The sequence below is a fragment of the Puma concolor genome, chromosome A2 (assembly GCF_028749965.1).
Source record: "Puma concolor isolate L17-30 chromosome A2, mPumCon1.1.hap2, whole genome shotgun sequence".
NCBI classification, from domain to species: Eukaryota; Metazoa; Chordata; class Mammalia; order Carnivora; family Felidae; genus Puma; species Puma concolor.
The window spans coordinates 159,424,281-159,451,774 of NC_141668.1; the positions used below are offsets into that span (position 1 = coordinate 159,424,281).

The 27,494-nt window shown below is 50.8% G+C and overlaps 1 protein-coding gene across 3 annotated transcripts in view; it reads left to right on the plus strand.

Annotated features, from left to right (window-relative positions):
• Positions 1–27,494, plus strand: part of MED26 (mediator complex subunit 26) — a 52,325-nt gene that overhangs the window by 13,586 nt on the left and 11,245 nt on the right. The window contains exon 1 of one of the 3 annotated variants that reach the window (XM_086698741.1): positions 15,070–16,339. The exons of the other annotated variants lie outside the window; for them this stretch is intronic. The gene's annotated coding sequence lies outside the window, so the exon portion shown is untranslated. Of the gene's footprint in view, positions 1–15,069; positions 16,340–27,494 lie in introns of those variants that run through there. 3 annotated transcript variants of the gene reach the window in all.

Genomic DNA, 27,494 nt, shown 5'->3' on the forward strand with positions numbered 1-27,494 from the left:
AGCAAGGTTAAATAGCTAGTCACCTGGTCACTGCGTAGCTGACCTCAAGAGCGTTTGCTTTCGTCATGAGACAATATGGCGGGCGCTGCAGAGAGGAGAGGAGAGGAGAGGAGAGGAGAATCCCTGTGGAGGTCTTTGCTTCCTTCCAGAGCACTGTGTCCTGATGGAGATGGTCTCCGTCTGTGCTATCCAATAAGGTAGCTGTGAGCCACATGGGGATCGTGAGTACCTAACATGTGGCTGGTAAGACCAAGGAACTGACTTTTAAATTTCTATTTAATTTTCATGCCCATCTGAGGACGGAGCACTTCTAGGGCCTCTCGGATTACTTGTGCTTTGGGTCAGGACTGGGGGCTGTTGCTGCCTTTTTCCACATGAGAGGTGGGGGAGGAGTTTGCACCTGAGCTGGCATAGGGGCGCAGAATGGGGCTCCTGTCCCTTCCTAGCCATCCTCTTCTCTCAACCCCCACCCAGGCACACAGCTTTGGTGTCTCTAATGTCTCTAGAGCCTCCGAACTATATCTGCTCGCTCCATTCGTGAGGTCTCCTCTTAGGGAAGAAAGCCTTCTCATTTCTTAAGTCTGGGTTGATTAATGTTGTTAACAACTAAATAGATATCCTTGGAGCCTCCCTCCTAAGTAAAGAGAGATGGGCAGATGGACAGATGGAATGAAGAACAGAAAGAGAAGTATTTTAGGAGTGCCTGGGTGGCTCAGTCGGTTAAGCATCTGACTTGGGCTCAGGTCATGATCTCATGGTTCCTGAGTTTGAGCCTTGCATCGGGCTGTCTGCTGTCAGCACAAAGCCTGCTTTGGATCCACTGTATCCCTCTCTCTCTGCCCCTCCTCTGCTCACATTCTCTCTCTCTTTGTCAAAAATAAATAAAACATTTTTTTAAAAAGTATTTAATATGCAAGCGTTTGAAGTTAGACCCTGTAAGAAATAAGCCCACTACCCCAATCAAAGGAGGGACACGGACTCAGAGCACAGGGAAGCTAGGGTTTAATCAACATTCTTGCAGGAACAGGTGTCTGATGGACAGGGGCACAGTTGGGGCAGTTACAGCAGGCAATTTATCTCCTAGTGTGCAAATCCCTCCCCTGGTTCCTCATTGGCTGAATACTACAGAGGTGACAGCCTTACAGGTAGTTGCCTATGTCCATGTAAGGGAAAAAGTCTGATTGAACACATGTGTGTTCCTTGAGGTAACACAAAGACTTCAGTTCTTTGGTGCATGCTCATTGCAAAGTCCACAAAAAATAAGCCCACAAAATGGGGAGGGAAAGAAGAACCAGGAAGTGAAGTGTCTAAGGGTTGGGACTCAGTTGTCAGGGGGCGGGGGGAGGGGGGTGGTTACATATTTCCGAAAGGTTGTAAACCTATTGTTAACTAAACAGCACAGCTTTTATTTGGTATTTCTGAAAATGAATCATCTCACTTCTCACAGATCCAGATTCAAATCTCTATGGCTCTCTCTGAGATGATTTTCATTGGACAAGTCACATCAGATATTTGCTGTCAATCTCAAATTAGCTGTTGTCTAAAAAGTGAGAACAAGATAAGCCCTACCATACTGAAGAGTACATAGAAGGCACTGAACCTGTACGTATAAGCCCCTTCCCACTTTCCTGGGAGTAGGGGCAGTTATTCTCCTGATGATTTTGTAGATACTTCACTTTGGTTTTCACTGATGCTCTTCTTCCTCAAAGATAGTCTTCCCTTTAGTGTGAGCAGTTACCAGACAACGTTGCATAATTTTACACATTTCTAAAAGCTCCCTGGGGGTGGGAAAAAGGAAGAAATAGGTTGTAGAACAAAATCTCAGACTGGTAGAACGGAAGGCGTACTTCTTTGGAAGAGGTGCTTGGGTCGGAACTCCCAGTCAGGATTAAAATCTGTCTGAACTTTTCTGAATCCCTTTCTTTGTACGGCATTTGCAGCTGAGGGTGATCAAACTATGAATTTGTGTGTGAACTCGCCTTTAGGAAGGAATGTCCTTTCTGTATGAAGATAGGGTATGCAGAATCAATAGTCCCAAGATCTCAGAGACATTAGCAGACAGAGATGTTGATGTGATTAATAATCAGAAATTATACCTGGTACTCAAATGTGTGGGAAGAATGGCATTGTCAGGAAATCAAGGTTCAGCGTTAAAGCTACCCTGTTGCCATTTTGTATCTCCTAGTCTGTCTCCCACCCTACTCGCCTCATCCCACACCACCCTGCTGGCAGGATCCAGGAGCTACTTCATACTTCACCCTTTTGGGAAGTATTTACATAGGGAGAGGCATAGCCACTGGTGTCCTTTGATCTAGTCATTTTACTCCTAGGAACTTACTAACAGATAGATACACGATGAATTTTAATAACACTGTTAATAGATATATTCACATGATTGTGATTGTTGATGTCATTAATTAAACGGCATGGGAGAAGCTTAGGAAACACAGTACACTGCAGAGTCGAGTGGCATAGGGCTGTGAAGAAGAGTCCTGAAGCCTCTGTAGAAAAATGGACAAGTCTTGCTATGATGAAGAAAAGGAGCATTTTTGTTAGCCAAGCACAAGCAGAAAAGGCACAAAAACTAGAGCTTTGGATAAAATGAGAACCGCTTGTGTTGAGGCAGTAGGAGTACTTTGTTTTTGTTTTTCCTATGCTCCATTGTCTTTATTTTTTTTAATGTTTATTTTGAGAGAGAAAAAGAGCGAGCAGGGAGGGGGGGAGAGAGGCAGAGAGAATCCCAACTCAAGGCTCCATCCCACGAACCTGAGATCGTGACGTGAGCCAAAGTCGGGTGTGCTTAACCAACTGAGCCAGGGTTGTCTTTTTAATTAAGCAGTAAAAAAATGAAAATAAAAGTAGACTGCTTTAGCCTGAAGAGCACTCAAGAACTACTGAGAGCAGTCAGATGTGGAGTGGATGCGGGGCCTGTGTGTACTGCAGCCAGTGGACAGGAGGGACTTACTTCTCTTACATACCCAGGAGGTTCATAGCAGGGGTATGCAGTGCTTACTCTGGTCAGGGCCGCCAGTCCTGTTCTTGATGCTCTCAGAGGACTGGGGTCCAGCCCACCAGGACAAAGAGGACGTGCTTGGAGTCGTGGACCTTATTCATCGCAGTCAGTGGAGTCATGCCTGTGGCTCTGTTAAACTCCTGGTGTGATTGTGCTTCCTGCTTTTTGCCACCTTACTATGTCTGGTCCATCTGTAAGTCCTAGTGGTTCTGCAGCCAAAATGTCTATTCTCTGTCTTTGGCGTATGCTTGGCCATCTGCCTGTTGGGGAACTTCCTTCTTGCGGCTTCCAAACCAATATCAGATCACACTACTCTGCCAGTTAAGATCCTGTGTTCTTAGAGTAGACATCCCACTCCTTATTTTCATGATCTACAGATGCTCTGTGACTCAGACCCTTTTTTCCTCAATGTATACTTTCCTCTCCCTCATTCATGACTGCCGAGGTCCTCTCCCAGATCGTGACCATCAGATTCCTTCAGGCCTCTCCTGGCTGCTCATTGTGAGAGTCCCATCCCCTCCCCGCTGTGTCACACTGCCTCCAGATGCTTTCATGTCATGGCACACATAGGAGATGCTGGTGTCCAGACAGTGCCCTGGGGAACTGCAAGTGGGACTGAAGGGAAAAACGTGAGCATGACATTTCTTCAGTGTAATGATAAGAAAAATGAAGTATAAAATAAAGCATTAGGGAATGTGTTAAATAATGAACTTGTATTGACTTTCTAAGTAGTAGTATTAATCTTTATAAAAGGGAGTGCCATGTCCATGAACCTCACTTTTATTAGGTTGGATTTTTTTGCTTGCCTTTGATAATCACTGTAGAGAAATTCTGTTTGCATGTGGAGGTGATGAAACTTACAGTCATGTTTTAGTAAACATTTAGTAATTGACAAGAGCTGCTATATCTAATGAATCCAGGTTCTTCCCTCTTTTCCGTTTGTAGTGTTGAAATACAGTAATTATGCAAATGGATTTTAGTTTCATTCAAACTTTTATTTCAAGTTCTTTGAAGTAACATACTCTAATTTACTGTGTGGTGTGCCAGTAAATGTTTGGCAACAAGCTTTTCTGGGAAAAAAATAGCATATACATACACACATAAGTTTATACATTTTACTGATAATACAGGACAGATAGCATATAGATTGCAACTAATAAAACACACAGTCCTTTTTATTGTCAGTTCTGTGTAGCAGTTGTTTCACAGATTGCCTTCCTTGATCTTTGCTGTACTTTTGTATCTGTAGTCAGCTTATGAGTGTAGTTCTGACATGAATGTCGATTGATAATTTTGTTTATATTAATGCTGAATCAGATAAATAGTTTTCAAATACTGGAAGGATATTTCCTCATTTATTTTGTGCTATTCCTAATGTAATGGCTACAGGTATGACAAACTTAAATTTAATCTGCATTATTAACATTTTCTCCATCACTTTCTTAAGTCTAAACCCCAGGTGTTGGCAAACTATTTCTGTGAAGGGCCAGATGGTAAATGTTGTGAGCCATGTAGTCTATCACAACTCTGCCTTTATTTATAGCACAGACGCAGCCACAGACAATATGAAAATGAATGAGTATAACTGTGGTCTAATAAAACTTTATTTCATGGCTAATTTTGTTATCTGAATTTATAGGTGATATGGAAAAAAGTACCTTATTTACAAAAACAGGCATTGGACTGGATATGCAGTCTCATAGGAGTTATGAGTTTGTAGACTCCTGGTCTAGAGGCCACCAGCATGACAGTTAAGCCCTGATTTGTAGTATTTGCCAATTTCCATGGTATAAATACTTCCACTGTGGGTTGATTTCAGGCTACTAGCATGATGTCACCAAACATGGAGCTGGGAAGAAATGCCTCAGTAGCACACCATTTTCACCATGAAGATACAATAGTCATGAATAAACTCAAAAACTAAATAATAGCAATGTGGGAAAGTAAATGGGAAATGATGAGTTGCATTTCATCACCTCTGTTTTCTTTCTTTCTTTTTTTTTTTTTTAAGAAATTTGATTTCTTTAAAAAAAATTTTAATGTTTATTTTTGAGAGAGAGACAGGGTGAGTGGTAAAGGGGCAGAGAGAGAGGGAGACACAGAATCCAAAGCAGGCTCCAGGCTCTGAGCTGTCAGCACAGAGCCTGACATGGGGCTTGAACCCACAGACGGTGAGATCGTGACCTGAGCCGAAGTCGAACAGTCAACCGACTGAGCCACCCAGGTGCCCCTCATCACCTCTGTTTTCAGTATAACTTGTGAGTCTCTATCATTGCATTTTTTAACAGTGGCTGTGTTTTAACATCTGGTTCCCAAGACTCCTGAAAGTTCGCCACGGGCTCTCATGGGTTGGTGTGAGCTGCCTCCAGCATAGTCCTGGGTAGAGTCCCTCCTGCTAGCCAGTTAGGACCCTGGCTGCAGGGCACAGCAGCCCAAGAAGAGAAGTATTGGTATGTGTGCAAATGGAGATCTGGGCTGCAAGCCACAGGCTCTTTGTCCAAGGTGGCATCACGGCCTTTGTAGCTGGCCGCCTGGACGGTTCTCTCGGTTCAGAGGTTGTGCCCAGAGCCCCTCAGGGGCATGCAGTGAGCCAGCTGCAGTGAAGGTAGGGAAGGGCCAGAACTCTGCTCCAGATCCTTTGCTGTCCTGGTTCTCTGGGGCTGTGGTGCCCACCTACCTCTCCTGGCCCAGCAGTCAGAGGAAGCCTTCCTGTAACACGCTGCATGTTTGTTTTCTTCATAGCTTTTGGTACACTCACATTGTCGTGTTCGCCTGTCTATGGAAGCCCCACAGCTCTGTCCGCTCCCTGACTTCCTCCTCAGCACGTGCGCAATGCATTTTTATTTTCCCTGTAAATAGATAGCTGCTGAATGAGAGCTCGTGTCTGTTCTCTGCTGTCAGCAGCAGTTGGCAGTGTGCGGTCCAGATGGGTTTGGGCTCCCACGTCCAAGGTTTCCTGATGTTAGAGACACGCGTTCCTTTTCAGCGTTTGTGGGAAATGAGCAGCTCCATCTTCTGGCTACTTCCTCCTCCCAGAGCAAGGTGAGGTGCTAACCTCACCCCTGGGCCATACAAGTTGCTCTGGGTTTCAGCATAGCTAATGCCATGTTTGTTTCCACTCCCTCAAAAAAAGGAAAGAATGAAACCCAGACCCATTGCAATTTGCGCCAATCGTGTGGGCCTTGTTTACAGGGCCAGACAGCTTCGGAGAGGCCAGAGGCTCAATGGCCTGTCCCCTTCTGGCCACAGGGCCCAGTATCCCTGCTTTATGGAGAGTCACACTGCCGGGTCAGTGAGATGGGACTGGCCCAGCGTGCAAACTAGTGTCATTCCTAATTAGATGAAGGTGTTTGTGCTTTTGGGGACCCAGCCCCAAAGCCATCACATCCCAGATCTTGTAGGGAGGAGGGAAATAGCATCCCCTGAGAAGCCAGTCCACTGCAGTCTCCAGACGTGCACGCGCCCAGGCCTGTAAAGGCTGGTGATCCGCTAAGGGTCAGGTGCTGCCACCGGTTCACTCTGTCAAGCTGCCTGGCAGACCAGTGATCTGATGCCCATCTCTTTGCGGGGAGGCAGAAGTGAAGAAGTATGTGTGTGAGTGAGGTGAGTGAGGAAGGAGGAGAGCTGGCCCCATTGAGTGACAGATTTGCTAAGAGTTGGAGGAGAAGACCAATGTGACAAGGTGCTTTGTTACTAAGAGCTCCGTGAAGCCTTCCGCTGTTTCCTTCCTAGGGCCTTGCGTTTGCAGGATGAGCCCCTTAGCTCCTTCCCTCCCAGCGCTGCGGAATCTGGGCTGGTTCTCTTCTCCCTGGGAATCTTCCACCTGACCCCTTCCCCTGTCATACCCGTGTCTCCCTGCCCACCGCTCCTCTGAGCCTCTCACTTTTCCGGTAGTGCCCACCGGCACCAGCACGGAGACCCCACTCCTGGAGTGCCTCGGCAGCTTGGAGGTGCCACCTCCTGGTGGGGGTGCCCTGTGCCAGTCCCTTCTGTTCCTGCTCTCACTGGACTGCACAGGGGCGCTGGCAGAGGCCAGTGGGGTTTCCCGTGCCGCCTCCTCTGGAGGTGTTCAGGAGGCCTGGCTGTGATTCCTTCCCTGTACCCATGGCCAAGGCGACTATACTTCTCAACCTCCAGACCAGGACACTTTGAGAGTGAACGAGGCACTATTAAAAGTTACACAAGACAACAGGTGTTAAATGTGCATTCTGGCAAACCAGGTCTCAGGTCACCTTCCACACCCCACTGTCTCTGTTTGAAAGCTGACGTCCCTGTTTGCAGTCCCAGTAGATCCAGAATGTCCCCTCTGCAGAACGGCCTCTGGCAACTTACAACACCCCCCTTCCCCCCCCCCCCCAAACCTTGGCGCCCTCTCCAGCCTGCACATCCAGGTGTGGCCTGCACTCCTGGGCCCTCCTTTGCTCTGTTCTCTCCCTCTCCTTTTCACTGATCTGTCCGTACGACAAACAATAAATACATTCTTCTTTTAAAATGTAAGTGTTTGAGCTACAGCGAAGGCCCCTTTGGCCTCTGTCACTGATGCAGTTTTCCTCTGTCACTCTGGAGGGAACCACTCTCGAGTCTGGAGTAAGTCTTCTTTGTGTGTAAAGACACATCCTAGAACACTGTGCATGACTTTTAAATAAATTCTGGCACACAAGTCTGTCATTTTGAAGCCAGCTCATTTCCCTCAGCATGTCCTGGCTCTGTCTTTGTTACATATGAGTAGAATTTATTCCTTTAACTGCAGCATAATATTCTGTGATAGTATCTCTTGCATTATCATGGAGCTGACTCCCAGAGTTTTTATTAATAAAACAGTGCTTTTTGAATATTTGTGTGCATGTCTCCACTAGGTCTGTCAGCCAGTAAAAGTGTGGAGTGCTGGTTGGGGCACCTGGGTGGCTCAGTCTGTTAAGTGTCCACCTTTGGCTCAGGTCATGATCTCGTGGTCCGTGAGTTTGAGCCCCGCGTCGGGCTCTGTGCTGACAGTTCAGAGCCTGGAGCCTGCTTCGGATTCTGTGTCTCCCTTTCTCTCTGCCCCTCCCCACTCACGCTCTGTCTCTCTCAAAAATAAATAAACATTAAAAAAAAAAAAGTGTGGAGTGCTGGTTTTCACAGTGGCAGATATGGAAAGGCAACTTCTATGGGTACCCTCTATGGGCAGGGCAGGGCAGGGCAGGCAGCCTCCTGCACAGCCCTGCTCAGATCTGTGCTGGAAGGATGGGGAACAGGGAGAGACAGCTTCCTGTGCAACCACAGGTCCCTGTGAGCACCGTTTGGAGCCTCACTGGGCCAGAGACCTTCCCATTCCTCCCCCCACTTTCTCTCAAGCGGAGGTTAGGTGTGAGAGGGCAAGTGCGGATGGAGCTGGCATTGGTTCCAGGAGGCCTGCGGGGCTGAGTCAGGGGGGCATGTCTGTCCCTGACACACAGAAGCAGCCAGTGTTAGAGTCCTGCTGTTTATCCACGGGAAGACCGCTGGGCTGTGTTACCTGGCTGTCTTGCGGCTCCCGTCCAATGTCACTTTGGCGATCAGAAAAGCTCTTGAGCACTTGAGCACATCTGCTTTAGCGGTAGCCCGTGGAGGCGATGATTGCAGCGTTTCCCATCGCACAGATCGGGACCCCTGGCTGGCTAGCACTTGACCGTGTGCGGGGCAGATTCTCACCCAATCCCACGGGAGAGGCATTGCCATCCTTAGAGACACAGCAAGGGTCCAGACAGGTGACTTGCTAATGACCTTAGAGTGGAAGGTTCTGGTTCCATGCCCCACCCCTTCACTTCTTTGGCTGCCCCATCCAATTGCATATGCAGTGCTTGTCAGCCACAGTGCTGTGTGAGCATCACCTGGGTGACAGGGTACAGTGGCTCTGTGCAGAAGAGCAGAGGCATGCCAGTGGAGGGAAGGGCTGAGGCTTCTCCCACTGGGGTCCCAAGTGGTTTCTGAATGGGGTGTGGAAAGGTTGCCTGTGGAGCTGGGGGTGGGGGAGCTAGAGCTGGGAGAGGTGGCGTTCAGGTGTGCCAGCTGCTGCCACAGCCCTGGTGGGGGCAGGGAAGCTGGGGATGCCAGGCTTGGGATCTGTTCAGACATGCTTGAGGGGAGGGCACGGCTGGGGACAGCATCTGGTCCCCGATAGCATGCTGGGTGTGAGGGAGACCGTGTGCCCGCCTCTGAACACTCAGGGTACGAGGACTGAGGAGTGAGGTGTCCCTGTCAGTCACATTTTAATGTCTCTGGGGCCAGGCCTCGTCTTCCATTAGGCACCGTTTGTCTCTTAGTGGTTGGTGACACGTTGGTGCATCTCAGGATGGGTGAATCATGGTGGTCCGTGGGAAGTTCACGCTCAGGACCTTGGGAAGCGAGCGAGCTAAGAGACACACGTGGTGGCTCCCTGGCATCCAGCTGCAGGCCATCCCCTCCTGCCCACGTCCCTCTCCTCAGCCAGGGCCTGAGCCCCTGGGTCCTCCCTGCCTCCGTGTCCCCCTTTGTCTCATATCCACGCCGTCCTGCTTGTCACCATCTCACTCTGTGGGGCTGGCCAGGCCCGCAGATTTTCTCTCTGCCTCAGCTGTGAGTTCTCCACCAGGCAGCTGTGTCCAAAAATCTGTAGTCTGATCTGACCATGTAACTCCTTGCTCTGAGCATGGCCTGGGGTCCACTGTGTGACCTGCCCCTCCCCCGCCCCCTGCCCAGTGTTCTCTGTACCTGTGCTCCTGTGTGCTGCTGACCCTTTGCTCTCAGCCTGCCGAGTTCTCACCTTTCTGGGCTGGTCTACGGACTCCTGTGTACCCTGAAGGTCTCCTCAGAAACACTCTCCATCCTGCCCCTTGAAGGCCTCAGAAGACCCTGCACGTCCCACAGCCCCATCCGCCTGCCTGCCTGCCCAGCCACACCGGGAGCGCCTTCAAGGCCACGGTTGTGCTTTATCTGTGTATTTCTGTGAGAGGCAGTGGAGCATGTGGTGAAGAGCCAGTTTTTGGTTGCCAGGCTGCCTGGGCCCCAAACCCAGCTGTGTGACCTCAGGCAGAGTAGGTGACCTCATTGTGCCTTAACTTCCTCCCTGTAAAAAGGGGCAGATTGAGGCTGACCCCCTTGGACTATAATTTATAGAGCTGTGTGTAAGAATTTATTCTCTTTCTTTTTTCTGGTGTGTGTGTGTGTGTGTGTGTGTAGAAAGAAAGAATTTTTTAATAGAGTAGTGCCTAATTGGCCTTACTGAGGCTGTAAAGAACCCAGTTCTTCATAGTGCATTTTCCAGGCAAAGCTCCCACAACAAGCAGCGCCTGCAGGCTTATCACTGGGAGTGACAGACTGGGGGGGGGGGGGGGGGCGGACCCAGAGACCTCCTGCTTGATGCGGGGGCAGTATCAGAGTTGCAGTGAGAAGACAGCCTTGGAAGAAAGGAGCCTGAGGTGCTGATCGGGGCTTAGAAAGCAGGGCTGCGACGTTATGACAGGGCCTCTGGGTCAGGGTGGGGGGAGGGAGGCGCATGTGTGGTTTTGTGTGTTTGTGTGTTTTAGAGTCTTGGTCAGACCGTCAGACACGGGCTCCCTTTGGGTGTTGTTGGCAGACATACAGTTAGAGGAACTCAGGGGAGGGGGAGATTGCCGCGTATTACTGAAGAGGATGGGCTGGACTCCCCCTGCACCCCAGTGCTCAGCGGTTTACCTACCCAGATTAAAAAAGATTCTGAGTCCAGATCCAACTTCAGGAGCAAAGGGCCTTGGTCGGTGATCAGTGAAGGGGAAGCGGGGTTTATCTCCCTATTCTTTTACTCACCCTGGTGGGAACCCAGTGTTAACGCCAAGAGGGAGGCAGAGGCAGAGCCCCTGCCCCTGTGGCAAGTGGTGGTTAGTGCCTTTTGGTGGAAAGACTTGTGCGTGGGGTCCCAGGGCACAGACGAGACCCAGAGCGGCTGGCCCTGCCCCACAGCAGGGTGCTACAGCAGAACCCCAGTTCTAGCCCAAGGCTGGTGCGGGTGGGGGAGGCAGTACCAGCAGCATGTGGAGGGGCTTTGGGAACCCCAGCCCAACTCAGCCCCCTCCACCGCACATCCCCAGAGCACCCCAAATTCAACGAGACAGGCTGAGCTTGGAGCTCCTCCCAAACCAATGTCTGGCACAGCAGGCCTCTGCCTGCCTCTTCCTTTTTGCCTCACAGTCCCCCTGTACCTCCCCCTTCCATGTCTGTGCATGCCTATGGCTCTGTACCCCCATTCTCCCCTCCCTGCAGTGCCTTTAGTGGAGCCCTGCTGGTACACTCGCCTGTCTCCATCACCAGGATGGGACTCTCACTGCGGGCTTGAGGACAGTCCCCACCCCACCCCCACACAGAATTTGGCATATAGCAGGCACTGAGCGGGGATCAGATGAATGCCTGCCACCCCGAGAGGAGGCCCCAACCCAAGTCTTAGAGAAGCAGGGAGAAGTGAGAAAGATCCCTTGGTCAGGAGTTTGTAGCAGTGTGTGAGTGGTTTTTTTCTGGCTCCTCTCACCTTACTGTGGGGTTCAGGGGCAGAAAAAGTAATGTTTAGTACTTTAGTGTTTAGTTGAAACGTGGTCCTGCTCTCCCCTCCCGTCGCTGCTGCAGTCCCACTCTGCTGCTTCGGGCAGGGCCCGCACACACTTTGCATCATATCTGTGGTCTTTTTGTGAGATGTGTGGCATCTGTTTTGGAGGGGCAGAGACTCCAGCCCGTCTGTGAGTTGAAGAGGCTGCCAGTAAATAAAGCAAAGGCTCTGGGCGGGGGGATCAGTGTTGCCCACCGTGGAAAAAGGCTTTGTGGGTTTGGAGGTGAACATGTTTTATTTTCACAGCTGTGCATCTATTGTAATGGCACTAGAAAAAATATAACTCGTTGCCCAAAGGCCAGCTACTATTGCTTAGGACAGGAGTGAAGTGGGGACAATGTGAAGGACATGCCTTCAGGTGCCCTAGGAGCCCTGGCCTGACTAGCAGTCTCTCTACAAGGCTTCTTCCTGCTTCAGGGTCCAGGGGAGTGCTGACCCCCTCCAGGAGCTTTCTGGGGATGTGTGTGGGGCTCTGGAGGTTTGAGTGGGAGCTGGGATTTGGTATCAGTTGTTTTCCCGGTCCGTGTACTGTATTTTTTATTACTTCTGTTTTGTTTATTGTAGTCATTACTTCTATTCATTAACAATGTCTGAGTTTCCAGCTACTGCTGAACTTACTATATCTAATATGTCTGTCATCTTAGCACATTTTCTCCCTTAGAGTTAGTCCTAATGCTTATTACAGGTGATCAGTGTAGCGTGGCAGGCCTGATACGCTGGTGTCGGAAGTGAGGTTGTCTTCATCATTGGTGCTGCAGGTGACCTGGGAGCTGTGGACCGTGGGGTCACAGGGTAGCAGGGTGGCAAGGTAGGGGCCCAGGTCTGGAATATCCCAGGAGACTGGGACCGTTATCTAGTGCCATGCAGCTTGCACAGTTTGGCAGTCATCACAGGGTATGCAGAGGATGTTAATTGTTGATGTGACTTCTCAATGGTAACAAGTTTTGTGAATTCTACTTGCTGTGTTGGGGGAGAGAAAAACAGGGCTATGGTTCAGGGTGTGCTATCAGCAGGTGCTGCTGAGGTAATGAAGACTATGAGGCAGGCTGGGTCCCCTCAGCTTTGTGTCCCCAGAACCCACATGGGACCTGGATTAAAGGGATAGTTTGTGTTTGGACTGGCCTGGGGCTGGGACGGGCCTGGGCTCTGGGAGCCCCAAGGAGGCAGCTTAAAAAGAGCCTCAGAAAGTGGCCATGCAATGATGCTGCAAGACTATGGGACGGATAGTGGCTGCAAGGCACCGAGTCGCCCACATAGTTGGGTACCTCTGTGTGCAAGCGGGAACTGGAGAGGACAGACTCGGGGAAGGCAGTTTCAGTGTCCTTTCTCCAGCGTTTTCCAGTGGCAGTTTTTGAAAATGAGCTTGTTCTAATGCTTGCCTATGCGTGTTTGTCCTAGCTGGTTGCTTCCAGTTTCTCATCATAAATGTATGGGCATTAAACAACAAGGGGAAGTCAGCTTCTTGCTTGCAAAGAAATAGATTGCCACAATGGACTTTTAAAAGTGGAAATGTTGGAGAATTTGTTACACCGGGATATAGTATATAGGGTAGCAGCACCAGAGCCCTTAGATTTGGAGTCGGACAGGTGTGGGTTCAGATCTTGGCTCACCTGGTCTGGCCTTGGGTGAGGGTCTCTGTCTCTTCATCTGTGAAAAGAGAATTAAACTTGCCTTTGAGGTTGCTTTGAATAGAGATTGTGTTTGTAAGCCAGTAGTGCTGGGCACAGAGTTGGGAACAGCGGCTGGGGTTGTCATCCCAGGCTGTGGCTCACCCACTGTACGTAGGTCCTAAAAATACCCAGAGCTCCTGGAGAAAGAGCCAGACACTTCATTGTCCGGGCGATGCCTGATGGAGTGCTCAGGGGCTCATGCTTGCCATCCTCATGGGCCCGGGGGTATTTGTTACCTCTGACGTCCCCATTACGTGAGCACGAACGGGCCATCCTCTTGTTGTGTGGTTTACAGGATGCAGACTGCGTGGTGGGGTTGCTGTCCTCTTGTGGAGTTTGAATCTGCATTGCCTTAGGTTGGCCCAGTTTATGGCTAGTTTTCAGGTTTGGGGTTGTAGTGTGCTATGCCACATAGCGGTCACCGGCGGAGAGGTGGGCAGACGGGAAGGGACAGCAAGCTGTCATCCCCCATTCAGGGCCTCACTTTGCCCAAGACACCCAGATGAGTCTCTAGAGATCCCACCCCAGATCCTGCTACCCCCGTTCCTTTTTGGAGGGGTGCAAGAGAGTGATGGCAGGCGGCTAGATCTGCTCCAGTTACTTCCATTTCAAGCCTCCTGGCCAGCCCACATTCCAGGAATATCCCCAGCCCTTTGCCGTTGTGTCCATGCAGGTGTGTCATAGCCCCACTACGTAGGGTGACGGTCTCACTGATAATGTGCCTGTCTCCCCAGCAGCCGAGCAGTGGGTGGGCAGAGCCCAGTTCTTCTCTCTGTATGTCTGTGCAAGGAGGTGGGTTCAGTGCCAAACCTGGAGGATTGTCTGTCCTGGGTCCCCTTTCCTTCCCCTGCTGGCACCCCTATCTGGAGACACACTGCCATACTTGTGCAGAGTCGATGGATAGATGACAAGAGTAGGATAGCAGCCCTGACAGCCTGTGTGCAGCTTTGCCCGGCAGGTGGGCCCACCTCTTTGGGACACTTTGCTTTCTCCTCCCCTAGCAAAGGGGTCACTGCATTGTGTAAGCCGAGAATCAAAAACAGTTGCGGCGGTACCCGTTGCCATTAAAGTATTTGGACCCTTGGAGCAAATTTTAACACCTGGGGGTTTATTCCTAAGGGAAAAAAAATGAGAGAAGGAAGTTGTATGTTTGAAGATGTTCATTGCAACATTGGTTGCAGTCGGAGAACCTGGAAGGAGATGGAATGTCCAGCAGTTGGAGGTGGTCAGGGAAATTATGAGGCATTGATGAAATATTTAGCTGTTAAACATGATCATTATGAAGATTATGTAGCAATAAGAGGAAGTGAGAGTTAAATGAAAAGAGAAAATAGCATCTGTAATGCAATTTCAACTACGTAATTGTCACTGTTTCTGGACAAGTGCCAGAAAGTCACCCACAGAAACGTTGCCGTGGCTCAGGTCAGCGGGAATGCAAGGGGCTCAGGGGAGACAGTGCTGCAGAGTTTGGCCTTGGGGGTCAGACCTGAGCCATGATGTTGGTATCTATCTCTAGGGCTTTTGGGAGTTCGAGAGGGCACACATGTGACAAAGGTGGTGGCCCAGAAGATGCTCTCAGAGGAGAGGAAAACCAAAGGGACTGAGGAGACTCAGGGCATAAAAAGTTACGGAGCCATATGCAGGCACACTCAGACAAAGCACCTGACACAGTTGGCTAAAGAGGTGGGCTCAGGCCCACCATATCTGGGGGTTGAAATGAGAGTGTAAAGACCACACGCTTAAGGGGTTAGTGTGGGTGGGTTTATTTGGAGGCGCAGTGCCTGCCAGAGGGGAGGGTAAGGGGGGCTAGCGGGCGTTGGGCTTGCCTCTTTCCAGGGTGCTCCTGCTCCCAGCACACAAGCCTTGCAGGAGCAGGGTCCAACGAACGGGGGCGGGGGGGGGTGCCCAGTGGCCCGTGGATACCCCGAGTGCCTCTGAGATGCGGAAGAAGAGCCTCCAGGTGGCCGGTTGGAGTGTGGATGGAACACCGGGGCTTGCAATGCAGATACGAAGCGCGTGAGGTGGGACCGTGCAGGAAGTCCAGGAAGCTCCGGGACGAGATGTGGAGACAGAAGGAAAGGATGTGGGGCTGGGGCTTGAGGAGCTCTGGGTGGAGGGAGATGAGGCCGCAGGGCGGGTGCCGGACGAGCTGTGAAGAGAGAGCAGGGGAGGCAGAGCGGGCAGCCCCTCTTCAGCTCTGCTGACAGGTTGCCCAGGCAAAGCTGTTTGGGTGCTCGTTTGGGTGCTCGGTGTGGTGGCAGGTAAGCTCCTCTGTGGTGTTACCATAGGTTGCAGTCAAATCCCTCCTTCTCTCTCTTCCCCTAATTGCGCTCCTGTATTTTTTTTGCTGTGGCCGACGTGTTTGGTTACCCAACTGTATGGTGAGGATGAAAAGGGAAAAAAACAGGCTCAAGAAAATACGTCAGAAAATAGGTTTAAAATATTGAGGAAGTGATGTTAGCAAATGATACGTAAAAGGAAATACGGTGCATAGTGAAATCCTCTTTGTTCCCAGTGCCCCTCAGTGTTCTTTGCCTGCGTGCACTTAAGACCAGGAAACGCCGCTGCAGGGCTTGTCCCGGAGTCCAGCCGGGACCCTGCTGTCCTTGGACCTTGGTAAAGGGGACCACGGGACTCGCTGCGGGCTCTGTCCTCTGCCCGTCAGCCATGGGGTGGGCTCCTGGCCTCAGGGTCAGCTTGGCTGCTGCTTCCCCTGCTGTGAGATGCAGGTAGTTTGGAGCAAGACAGGAAGTGCTGCGGGAGTCCGCGCCAGCCCAGTGAGGCCTCCAGCAGCGAAGGCTGGCAGGAAGCAGTTGATTTGGCTCTTGGTGGCATGTGGCCTCGGGGGCTGTCGTGACCCTCCACTGTGCCCTCATCCTTTACCAGCAACCTCCCACTCATCCGCCATGGCAAGCAGTGCCGCCACCCAGCAGATAATGCTGTCACCGCTGTCACCAAGCCACCGTGGTGGATTGTGATGTTTGATTTCTCTGTTCCTTTTATGTCTGGCTTTGCAGAAACCTCACACGGCTTCTTCTCCTTCCTTATGTAACCCTTTGGAATAATTCCAGGGTTGCCAAGAAGGTAAGTTGGAGAAAATATTTGTGGTTGTGGTAACTTCCAGTCCACTGTATTGAAAACGAAAGATTCTCCCCAAAGCCCTTGAGTCCTGCTGAGCAAATACGCTCGCCTGGAGGAGCAACAAAGTCTGTGCTGTCACAGCCTCAGGGGACGGGGAATAGCCAGCCTCTTCCTGCTCTGGCCTTGGCTTTCCCTCTGCCTCCTCCCCCCCCCCCGCCCCCGCCCCCGCCCCAGGCAGTGGTGCCTTTTGCCTTGTGGCAGGGGACTTGTGCTTTTCTCCTTGCGGGAGCCTGGCTGTAGGTGGAGTGTGGACGGGTGGGCATCTGTGGCAGAGGCAGCACCAGCTTGGTGCAGGCTGACCGGTCAAGTCCTGGGTGAGGTTCAGCTGAGTGTGAGGTGTGTGAGTTTTTATTTTAGTTGACTTAATGTTTTCAGAACTGAGGGTTTGGTGATGTTCTCACAGCTGCTACCTTTTGAACCAGGTATGTTCCTCCAAGGCAGTGGTATGTAAAGCAGTTGACTGGAACCTGGGAAGTATCCTCTCCCCTTGCGAAATGTCACTGGTGTTGTAATCGGTCATTGGCCCAGCCCACAGAAGCTACTTGGTCCTTGTTGGAGCTGAAGCAGAATTCTTTCAGAAACCCTGACGGTGCTTCCTACTGTTTGCCTGCTGCCCCTTCTTTTCACCCTTCTTGTTGCTGCTGAGCCCCAGGTCACACTTGACGGTGCTAACTAAGGGTCTAGCTCAGCTGTCTGGAGGGAGAGTCAGGATTCCAGACAGATTTGGTCACAGGAGCTTAGTTCCCATTGGAGAAAACCGTGCAGAGGTGGGAGGGAAAAGAAACCTCAGACATATAGAGGCTATTTTCTTGTCAGGAGGATGGATACCAGTCGTTGCTCACGCCACTGTTTAGGGAAGAACAGACGGACTGTCGTTCGCCTAAGATTTTCTGTAGATGTTGGGGCGGCTGGGTGGCTCAGTCGGTTGAGCGTCCGACTTCGGCTCGGGTCATGATCTCACGGTCTGTGGGTTTGGGCCCCGTGTCGGGCTCTGTGCCTACAGCTCGGAGCCTTGGAGCCTGCTTCTGAGTCTGTGTCTCTGTCTCTCTCTGCCCCACCCCCACACGCACTGTGTCTCTCAAAAATAAAGAAAACAAAAAAAATTAAAAAAAAAAAAAAAAAAGATTTTCTCTAGATGTTCGTGGCCATGGCCTTTCTTCCATGTGAGCATGGGAAGGCGGCCCCCTCCCTTGGGTCTCCGGTTGAAGAATGGCAAAACCGTGAGGACAGGCTGAGGAGGGCACATGTCCTTAAGTTCAGCCTTTGGTGGCTGCTAAGCCTTTGATTTCACAACCTATGAGACGCTGTCACCGAGCTTCAGCCATAGTGTGTCCCCCTAAGGGCTGGGGCCCTGTTCTAAGCCACAGATCACCTATTTTAAGCCACAGTTCAGATTCACAGTGTGTTGGATGCACAGGTGTTTGTAGGGGCATGTAGAATGTCCCAGAAAGAAAAGCTGATGTTTATTGGTGCCTCCTGGAGCCTTGTTACATGCAACATCGAATTTGTTGTCTTTATGATACCGGTGGGATGACCAGGCGTGAGCCTCTTCATTTTAGTGAGGGGAGAAGGAACTTGCAGCTCCGCCTTCCACCCCCAGGGAGGTCTGGGGGGGCTGATGCCTCCCCTGCAACAAAAAAGTGTTCTTGCTCTTTGCCTACTGCCCCTTCTTTTCACCCATCTTGTTGCATGCATCATCTCCCTCCACAGTTGTTTTACAGCTTTATTGAAGTAGAATTGACCTATAGTAAACTGCACGTTGAAAGTGTGTAATTTGATATATTTTGACCTATATACCTCTGAGAAACTATCACCACAATCAGGGTAATAAACATATCCATCATTTCCAGAAGTTTCTTTTTGCACCTTTGTAATCTTCCCTCTAGTCTATCTCAGTCCCAGGCAACTGCTGATCTGCTTTCTGTCACTGTAGAATTTGCTTGCCTTTCCTAGAATTTTGTGAAATCATGCACTATGTGCTGTTTTTTGTTTTATTTTGGTCTGGGTTCTTCTTTCATTCAGCATATTTTCAGATTCATGCATCTGAAAACTCTATGTCAAGAGTTCATTCTTTTTTGTTGCTTTTTGAATACTGAGCAAGATCCGTTACTTCATCCTATGGATATAGTACAGTTCACTTACCTATCCCCTGTGTTGATGGACTTCCGGGTTAAGAATCTGCCCACATGTCTTCCCAGGTGATTATACCACATGATAACTTCCAGCAGTGTATGAGAATTCCTGTCACTTCACATCTTGGCCAGCACTTGGTGTGGTCAGCCTTTTTCACGTTAGCTCTTCTAATAGTTTTGTAGTGATGGTTTTAAGCATTTTCCTAATGACTAATAATGCTGAGCATCTCTTCACGTGTTTATTTCCCATGCATGTCTTTTCTATGAAAGATTTGAATATTCAAACCACTTTTCCTTTTTTTTTTGGAATTGGGTTCTTTGCCTACTCATTGAGTTGAAAGAGGTTTTTTAAAATGTATTCTAGATGCAAGTCCATTCTTAGATATGTGATTCATATATATTTTCAACCTGTCTGTGGCTTGCCCCCCCCTTTTTTTCATAATAGTGTCACGTTTTGAAGAGCAAAGATTTTCAGTTTTGATGAAATCCACTTTATGTTTTCTCTAAATTTTATGCTTTTTCTGTTATATTTTTAGTCCTTCCCAAGCCCAAGGTCACTAATATTTTCTTCCCGTGTTTTCTTCTAGATGTTCTATAGTTTTAACCCTTACATTTAGGTTTATGATCTATCTTGTGTTAATGTTTGTATATCTTGTGAGGTAGAGGTCAAGGATTTTTTACTTGTTGTTTGCGTACGGCTATCCAATTATTCTAGCACTGTTAATTGAAAGATTATTCATTCCCCCATTGAATTGTCTTAATACCTTTGTTAAGAATCAGTTGACCATGAATGTGTGGGTCTGTTAATGGATTCTGTTCTGTTCCCATTGGTCTGTTTGTCTGTCTTTACTGTTAGTACCACATTGTCTTAATTATAATCTTCTGATTTTCTTTTTTTTTTTCCAATTTCTTGGCTATTCTAGGACCTGTGTGATTCCATGTACGTTTTAGAATCAACTTAGCAGTTTCTCTAAAAGACCCTGCTGGAATTTGGTTGGGATTGCATTGACTGTGTAGATCAGTTTGGGGGAGAAATGGCATCTTAACATTATTGACTCTTCCAGTCCATTAACTGTGTGTATCTCTCCGATTATTGATGCTTCTTTTAATTTTTCTCAGCCATATTTTGCACTTTTCACTGTTGAAGGCTTTCATGTCTTTTGTCAGATGTATCCTTAGGTACTTTATATTTTTAATTGCTATTATAAATGGAATTGGGCTTTTTAATGTTTATTTATTTTGAGAGAGAGCACATATGCAGGTGCATGCACGGGGGAGGGGCAGAGAGAGGGGGGAGAGAGAGACTGCCAAGCAGGCTCGATGCTCAGCACGGAGCCTCATGAGGGGCTTGATCTCACAAATATGAGGTCAGGACATGAGCTGAAATCAAGGGTTGGGTGTTGAACCAACTGAGCCACCCAGGTACCCCTGGAATTGGTTTTTTAAAATTTCATTTTCTGAATGAAAATGCATATAGAAGTACAGTCGAATTTTATATTGAACTTGTATCCTGCAGCCTTGCTAAATTCACTTGTTCTGGTAACTTTTTTGGAGATGCTGTAAGATTTTCAATATAGACTTCTGTTATTTGTGAATAAAGACCATTTTGCTTCCTTCTTTCCAATCTAGATGTCCTTTTTGTTGTTGTTGTTGTTGTTTTCCCCTTTTTCTTGCCTTATTACATTGACTGGAACCTCCTGACAAGACTGAATAGAACATATCCTTGTCTTGTACCTGTTAGGGGGAAACATGGAGCCATTCACCATCAAATATGATGTTAGCCGTGGATATTGTCAAAACACTTTGTCAGACCAAGGAGGTTCTCTTCTGTTCCTAGTTTGCTCAAAGCTTTTATCAGGAAGACATGCCCAATTTGGTCAAATATTTTTTCCATATCTTTTGGAACAATCACAAGGCTTTTTCATTTTTAGCCTCTTAATATGGCAAGTTACTTTGATTTTAAAATGTTATCTGCCACTCTCCCCCCTCCTCTAATTTCTAGTTTTCTTTGATATCTTCTTTCCTGGGTTAGGCATGAAGACTTTCCTTACCTTAATTGTTCCATTGCCCTCCTTCAAGCCGGCTGTCGTTTTCTGCCCAGGTCACCTGTATACTTGCTAATGGCCTGTTGCATGGAATCAGGCATGGGCTGACTGCCCAGAATTAACAGCTTAGGTCAGAAATGAACCTGTGGCCAGGTGTTTAATGGGTGCCCTGGCTTCCATGCTGGGGAAACAGCATAATACCTACTTGGGGGTGTGTGGCCTCAAAAGAGGCCATGGTATATGGTAAGAGACATATGCCCAGCACAGTGCTGGCCAGCAGTGCCCAGGCAGTAGGTGCTGCCTGCCTGTCTCTCCAGTAACGTTCAAGCTTCCTTCTTCTTGGGGACACTGAGCTGCGGAGTTACTCCTTCCCTGGAAGCTGCAGAGCACACTTGTCCTCCCCAGACCTGACCTCTGCCGGGGGCAGGAGTGTGTGGACACGTTTCTCTGTGAGCTTTGAAGCAGAGGTATGCTGTGTGTCCCAGGTAGCCGGGGCTTGTGCGGCAATTTTCTGCGGGACCTCAGAGTGGTCTGTGCCATTGTGGGGGAGCCAGGGACTGACTCTGCAGTGCCTTCTCCTCCTCTTCAACCCCGCAGCTCTGGCATCAGTTTCTGGGACAGGATGGCCTTTAAGATCATCCAGAAGGGCGCCGGCTGTGAGCTTTACATTTTACGGAATGCATGTGCAATGATTGCATCTTAGTTACCCCTCACCCAGGTCCAGGAATAGAGCATTTGTTTCCCCAGAAGCCACCCTTGCTCCCTAAGCAGCTCCCCATCCCCAGCTTCCCTGACTTTGGTCACCACTGAGAAGTTTTGCCTGCTTGGGAGCTTTCAATCCAATGTAGAATGCATTCTTTTCTACTGGACTTTTTCACTGGACACTGTTTGGAGATTTATCTTTAATGTTGTGCGTAGCAGCAGTTTGTTCATTCCACACTAAATGGATAGACCGTGATTTGGGCATCCATGATGCTGTTGACGGCCATTCAGGTGGTTTTTAGTTGGGGCTGTTCTGAATACATTCTCCATGCGTGGGTGTTCACATTTCTGTTGGTATGTGCCTCAGAGTGGAATCGCTGGGTCACGGGCTATGCGTGTCCATCCTTATATGACATTTGACACAATGTACAGATTCACCTTTCTGTTCCATGGGTGACTGTGTCCTTGGTTCTCTCCACGGTGGCCCTGTTACAGGACTGCCTGCTGAGAAAGTCCCTGTGCCCACTGTGGTTCCTCCAGCTCCACACAGATACACAGAGCCCTTGAGCTGTAGGGCAATAGGTGAGGGGTCTTGGGCCTGATCACCTCCCAAGTGTAGGAGGTGACTCCTTTCTGAGCGCTACTGTGTGCCAGGCAGCATCCTGGACGTCCGTGTGTGTCTCTTGTTCCCCTTCTAGGAGCCTGTAGGAAGCCTCTTGTCATCCTCCCACTTAGTGGCTAAGGAAACAGCCGAGTGGGCTGGGTGGGTGGGCAGGATCAGAGGCCATCCACTGACCTCCGGTGCAGTCTTCTCTGGTGCTTTCTGCCCTGGAGCACTTGATACGGAGTTCATGGCCTAATGGGCTGAGGTGGTGTCCTGGCTGATGGCTACCATCCAGTTTAGGACAGGCACACCTTCATTAGTTACGTTTAAACCCTGGTGGGTTTGCTGATCTCAGATTCCTATTTAAAAGGAGACGAGGGGGCACCTGGTGGCTCATAGGGTGGAGTGTCTGACTTCAGCTCTGGTCATGATCTCATGGTTCGTGGGTTCCAGCCCCGCGTCGGGCTCTGTGCTGACAGCTGGGAGCCTTCTTGGGCTTCATTCTCTCTCCCTCTCCCTCTCCCTCCCCCACCCTCTCCCCCTCCCTCCTCTCTCCTCTCTCTGCCCCAACCCCACTTGCATTTTCTCTCTCTCTCTCTCTCTCTCTCTCTCTCTCTCAAGATAAATAAATAAGCTTTAAAAAAAATAAATAAAAGGAGACAAGAGCTCCTTGATCCCTAACCCGGAGACTTGCCAAATGACTTAACCAGTGTGGCCCCCACTCAGGTTCTGGCAGTTCCTGTTGCTCTTTTCCTGTCCACCCGGCACAAGGAACGTGGTGACCTTGTGGGAGTGCTCAGGAAAGTGAGGGCCACCAGACCCTGAATGTTACGCACATGTTACACACTCTTACTGCTAACCAGGGGCATCTTGGACTTCCTGTGTGGCGTGGTCACTTTTGCCCAGCCTACTCCTCCTTTTTAAAAGCACTCTCTGGTTGTAGCCGCAGTTCTGGTCCCCCCGCACCTGGGCTCCTGGCCGCTCAGGTGAGCCTTGGTTGTGGTGCTTCCCTTTTGCTTCTGTTGTTGCCTCTGGCCGTCTCCATCCACACCTCAGGCCTGGGCCACACTTGCCTTCCTGCATACTCCAGGCCTGCCGTAGTTGCTTAGGAAGCAACTGCTGACTTGTTGGGGGAATTCTGGAGTATTCTTGGTTCCCAAGATCCTATAGCGGCCCAGGTTGGTAGACTGGTAGCCTGGCAGCATGCTGGGCACTGCACTGCCTGAAGGGATCTCAGAGACCACAGAGCAGGCTGGTGGTGGGTAGGCAGAGTGCACCTGACCTGGCCCCCCCCCCGTGGGCACAGTCTCTCAGGACGGTGGTCAGCACACCCGTTCTGGGTCTGCAGAGATGATGTGTGGTTTTCCCAGCATTTCCCTCGGGCTTCCCTGCTCATGGGGAGGAGCTGGGCTGACTGGTGGCTGCTCTTGCTTCAGTCCAAATTGGGCCAACAGTAGAGGCCAGGTTCAGCCCCGTGGCATCTTTGCACAGCCCCCCCGCCTGGCCCTTTCCCGCCCAGCCCCACCACCGGGTGTTTCACGTGGCAGTGCTGAAGCGCACTCCTGTCACCTCAATGGTTTGCTTAACGGTCTCTTGGAGGTTGGCCCCTATGAGTTCCTGTAAAGCTGGCTGGGTCTCGCTTTGGATTGTCTGTGTTCTCCATGCATGTGGGTCGAACGCTGTGGGTGCCCCTCCCGTGGGCATCGGGCCATTATGTCTGGCACAGCTGGTATTCTTCCTGGCTGTTCCTCTGGGAGTGCCAGGGTGGGAAGGAGAAACCCTGACTGGAGTGCTGTCTGTCGTCGGATGCTCTGCTACCTGGACCCCCCTGCAAACAAGTGCTCTGCTTGGCTTTCTGACTTTGCAGTTGTATCAGTGCAGGAACGAACCAGTTCACGGATGACACGTTGAGAGCTCTTGTACTCTCAGAAGGGACCGGATCGTAATGAGAATTGTGTGTGTCCTGTTGACCTGATTCAGAGGTCAGGAAAGTTTAAGTACATAGTTTCGCTGGAGAGAGCTGCTGAAATAAAAAGTAGGAGGGAGAGAGGAACATTTTGGGGACTGCTGCTGCGGGGAGAGTGCTGCCTCTCCTGCCCTCCCCACCCCCTCACCTGCTAGCCTCTCCCTCAGTGATGGAGGATGGCAGCCGCTCATGCTGGCCGCTCATGCTGACGGGGAGCTCCGGCCACTGCCCTGGGCTTCCTTTTCCTGTGCTGTGCTGCTCGTGGGATGCAGGCTGCTTGGCTCGCTCTCTGGGCCCAGGCTGGGGTTTCCATCCCCTCGGCTGAGTTGCAGCTGCAGTTACATGTTCTGGTCGCGGGTGCTCTGTGGGCTGTGAGTGTGACAATCAGGGCCATGCACGCAGTGGCCATGCTCCAGCTGTGGACGCTCCTGGGGAGCAGATGGGCCCCTCTGATGAGGAAGTGCTTTTGTGCTTTTGCAAGTGTTGAGCTTGGCTGCTGCAGCTGGGACACAGCCCCCCATCCCCACCCCCCACCCCCATGTCCTTCTTCCTATAAGAAGCCATGAATGAGAGAGATTTCACCCCTGTGGGTACAAGGCTGCCACTGGGGGCCTGGCAGAAGAAGGCATCTTGGCCAGGCAGAGTACAGATGACCTAAGGGAGGTTCCTCTTACTCCTGCTTGGCTGTGGAACCAGGCAGGGCACAGCAGGGCCAGGAGGATGCACCTTCCAGAGCCAAGAGGGAGGATCAAGCCACACTGACTTCTTTTCCTTCCTCAGGGGGACAGGGTGGGACATGGGCTGGGCTCAGCCAGGATCTTTGGGGGGTGCAGGTGCCACCATCTCTCGCACCAGCTCGCGGCAGAGGCAGTTTGAGTCACAGAAAGAATGACACCCACCTGGGAACATGGTGTGCAGCATCAGAAGCAGGAAGGCTTGTGTGCGCCATTGCCGGGGCCTAGCGGGAGGCAGGCTTGAGTGCTGTTGTCGTTTACCAAGTGGCCTGCTGCTTAGGGTGAACACTGGGGGTGAGCTGAAGCCCCTGTTATGCTGGATAGGTTTGTGGGTCTCCCTGGCTCTAGGCTACCCTGGAGGGAAGGCAGAGGCAGCCCAGAGATGTGCTGGGCATGAAGGCACTGGCCCTGGGTGGCTCAAGAAACTATAACCTGTGCGTTTACTTGCTGGGGCAAGTTGGGGAGAGTATGTGGGTGGGATGCCAACGTCACCAGCCTGGTGGCATCTGGGTGCCCTCCCTCACCTCACCTAGTAAAGCATCTGTGTGTGATAGGCAGAGTCTATGCCAGGCTGGTATAAGACCGCACTCCGCCACCTTCTAGCTGTGTGATGAACCTTGAATCTTCATTACCTTCTCAGACTCTCAGTTTCTTTATCTGTAAAGTGGGCTTTCAAGGATGAAAAGCTAGAGAGCTCAGCTTCCTGGGGGAACCCAACAGCCCGATGAGAATCTGGCTTGGGTGGGCCTGCCCTGGCTCATTTCCGTTGGGCCCCACCAGTGCTCAGAGCTCAGGGAGCACAGGGTTTCCCCTTTGCCACCATGGCTGCACACATCCAGCTTAATTCCTGAGAGACTGGGGATTTGAGACAGAGTGGGAACCCTTGATGCATGGAGAACAGAATGGTCAGCCATGGGCTCAGAGACTCTGAAGCTTAGTGTTTCAGTTCCTGTTTCACATGGGGTTGGAAATCCCCCACAGGATGCTAATTAATTACTCAGGGCCTGGGGTTTACCTGCATATCCCCTGAAATAGGGGAGGAGAAGCTGGTCAGGGGTGGGTGTACCCCACTGCACTGGCCCCAGCTCTGCACACAGATCCAGGGTCAGACCAGTGATCCTATTCACAGGGCAACTTTCAGACATGTGATGAGGGCCAGTTAAAGTCTTTCCATTGGGTTTGGTTTTAAAGATGATTCCCTGTACCCTGCTGTCGGCAGGTTTTCTGAAGCCAGTTTGGTGTCCTGGACTCTGGAGAAGCCAGTGGCATCCCCGGGTTTCAGAGGGCAGCCACAGGGCAGCGTTGGCCAGCTGTCCCTTCCCTGGGTTACTGTTGCCCTGGCCTGGCCCTGCTGTGAGGTGCTCCCTGACTCTGACCTCCCCTGGCTTCTGACCTCAGGCCTGTGTGGACACGGACACTCTAGCATCCACAGATGGGCGAGGGCTTTGGTATGGCTTGGGGCTTGCCGTCACGTCAGAAGCCTAGGCCCTCTCTCGCTGACTTCTCCTTCCCTGGCCTCAGCACCCTGGGAACCCAACCACAGAACCTGCCCTCTCCGTGGGCACGGCAATCCCCAGCTCTCTGGAGAGCCCCCCAGGAAGCTGTTTGGCCCATGTCTGGGTGGGTGTCTCCTGGACCCTGTGGCATCTTCCCTATCTGAGGGCAGAGGGCAGGTCTGGATGCAGGAGGAGTTCTGGCTCTCTGGGCTCTTTGCAGGGAGGCATGGACCCACCTTGGGAGAGCAGACCCCAGACCCCTTTCCACTCTAGGAGGAGTGTTTACACCGAGTCCGTTGAGCACCAGCTCAGCAGCCTGCGGAGGGCTTGGTGAGGAGCTCCAAAGATCGCACCAGATAGAACATACCCAGTAGTTTGAAGAGCTTGAGGGGGCCAGAGACAGGCTCACTTGGAGGGAGACAGCATCCCAGCAGCCCTCGGCCCCTCTCCCCATGCAGGTGCCGGGTGGTGCAGTGAGAAGCCACCGTGTGGAATTGAAAAACAAGTATTTGTTCACTTCATCTCCGCACCGCTGCCAACTGCCGTCTCATTCCAGACCCAGTGAAATCTTCCACGTGTTAGGAAATGGGTGTAGTTTGTAACCTTTTAGGTTTGTGGCAGGTTTCAAACATAAAAGTAGAGAGAATAATGTAACCGTGCCCCTGCTCCAGCAGGTACTGATTTAGAGCCAATCCACATTGCTTCGTCTCGTCCCCTTCTGCGCCCCACATTCAAGGGGATTTTGTAGCAGATTCCAGGGTGCCTCGTTTCTTCACTAAATACTCTAAAACGTGTCATAAAAAGATGAGGATGAGCAGTGTGCTTTAATGGTTCACACAGCGCAGTGTGCTGTGGAGTGCGGTGCACATTCCTCGTTGCTCCCACTTGACCGTGGGTGTGGGAGGACGGGGGTGTCACCAGCCTCAGGCCTGAGCAGTATGGGAGCGTCCTGTGCTCCGTGGTCCAGACTCGCACCCAGGCCGCTGCTGCGGGGTGCCGTCCTCTCCTTTGGACTGTCGCCTGTACGTGTCCAGACCCCCTTCTTCCTGTTCACTGTGAGTCGAGCAGCTAACATTGCCGGTTAGCCTGGCTGCCGGTGACTTGGCGTGCCCTGAGGGCACCCCCAGGAACCAAGGCCTTTCTGCTTCCTTTGTGCCTGTTCTTGGTTATCATGCGGTGGGAAGTCCCCATAAGAGCCCTGGGAACTGGTTTGGTGGTGAGGAGCATGTGTCCCTGGGGTGGCCTGTAGGTGTGAGGGAGGATGTGTTTTCTTTCTCCCTATGCCAGAGTTGGGAGGCGCCTTGTTTAGGGGGTGCCTGTGTATTTGATGCTGGAGACGCTGGCTGGCACAGCTGTCTGTGTGACGTTGACTTTCCTGTCTTATTGAGGATACCTGATTGTGCCCGTCAACCTCCAGTC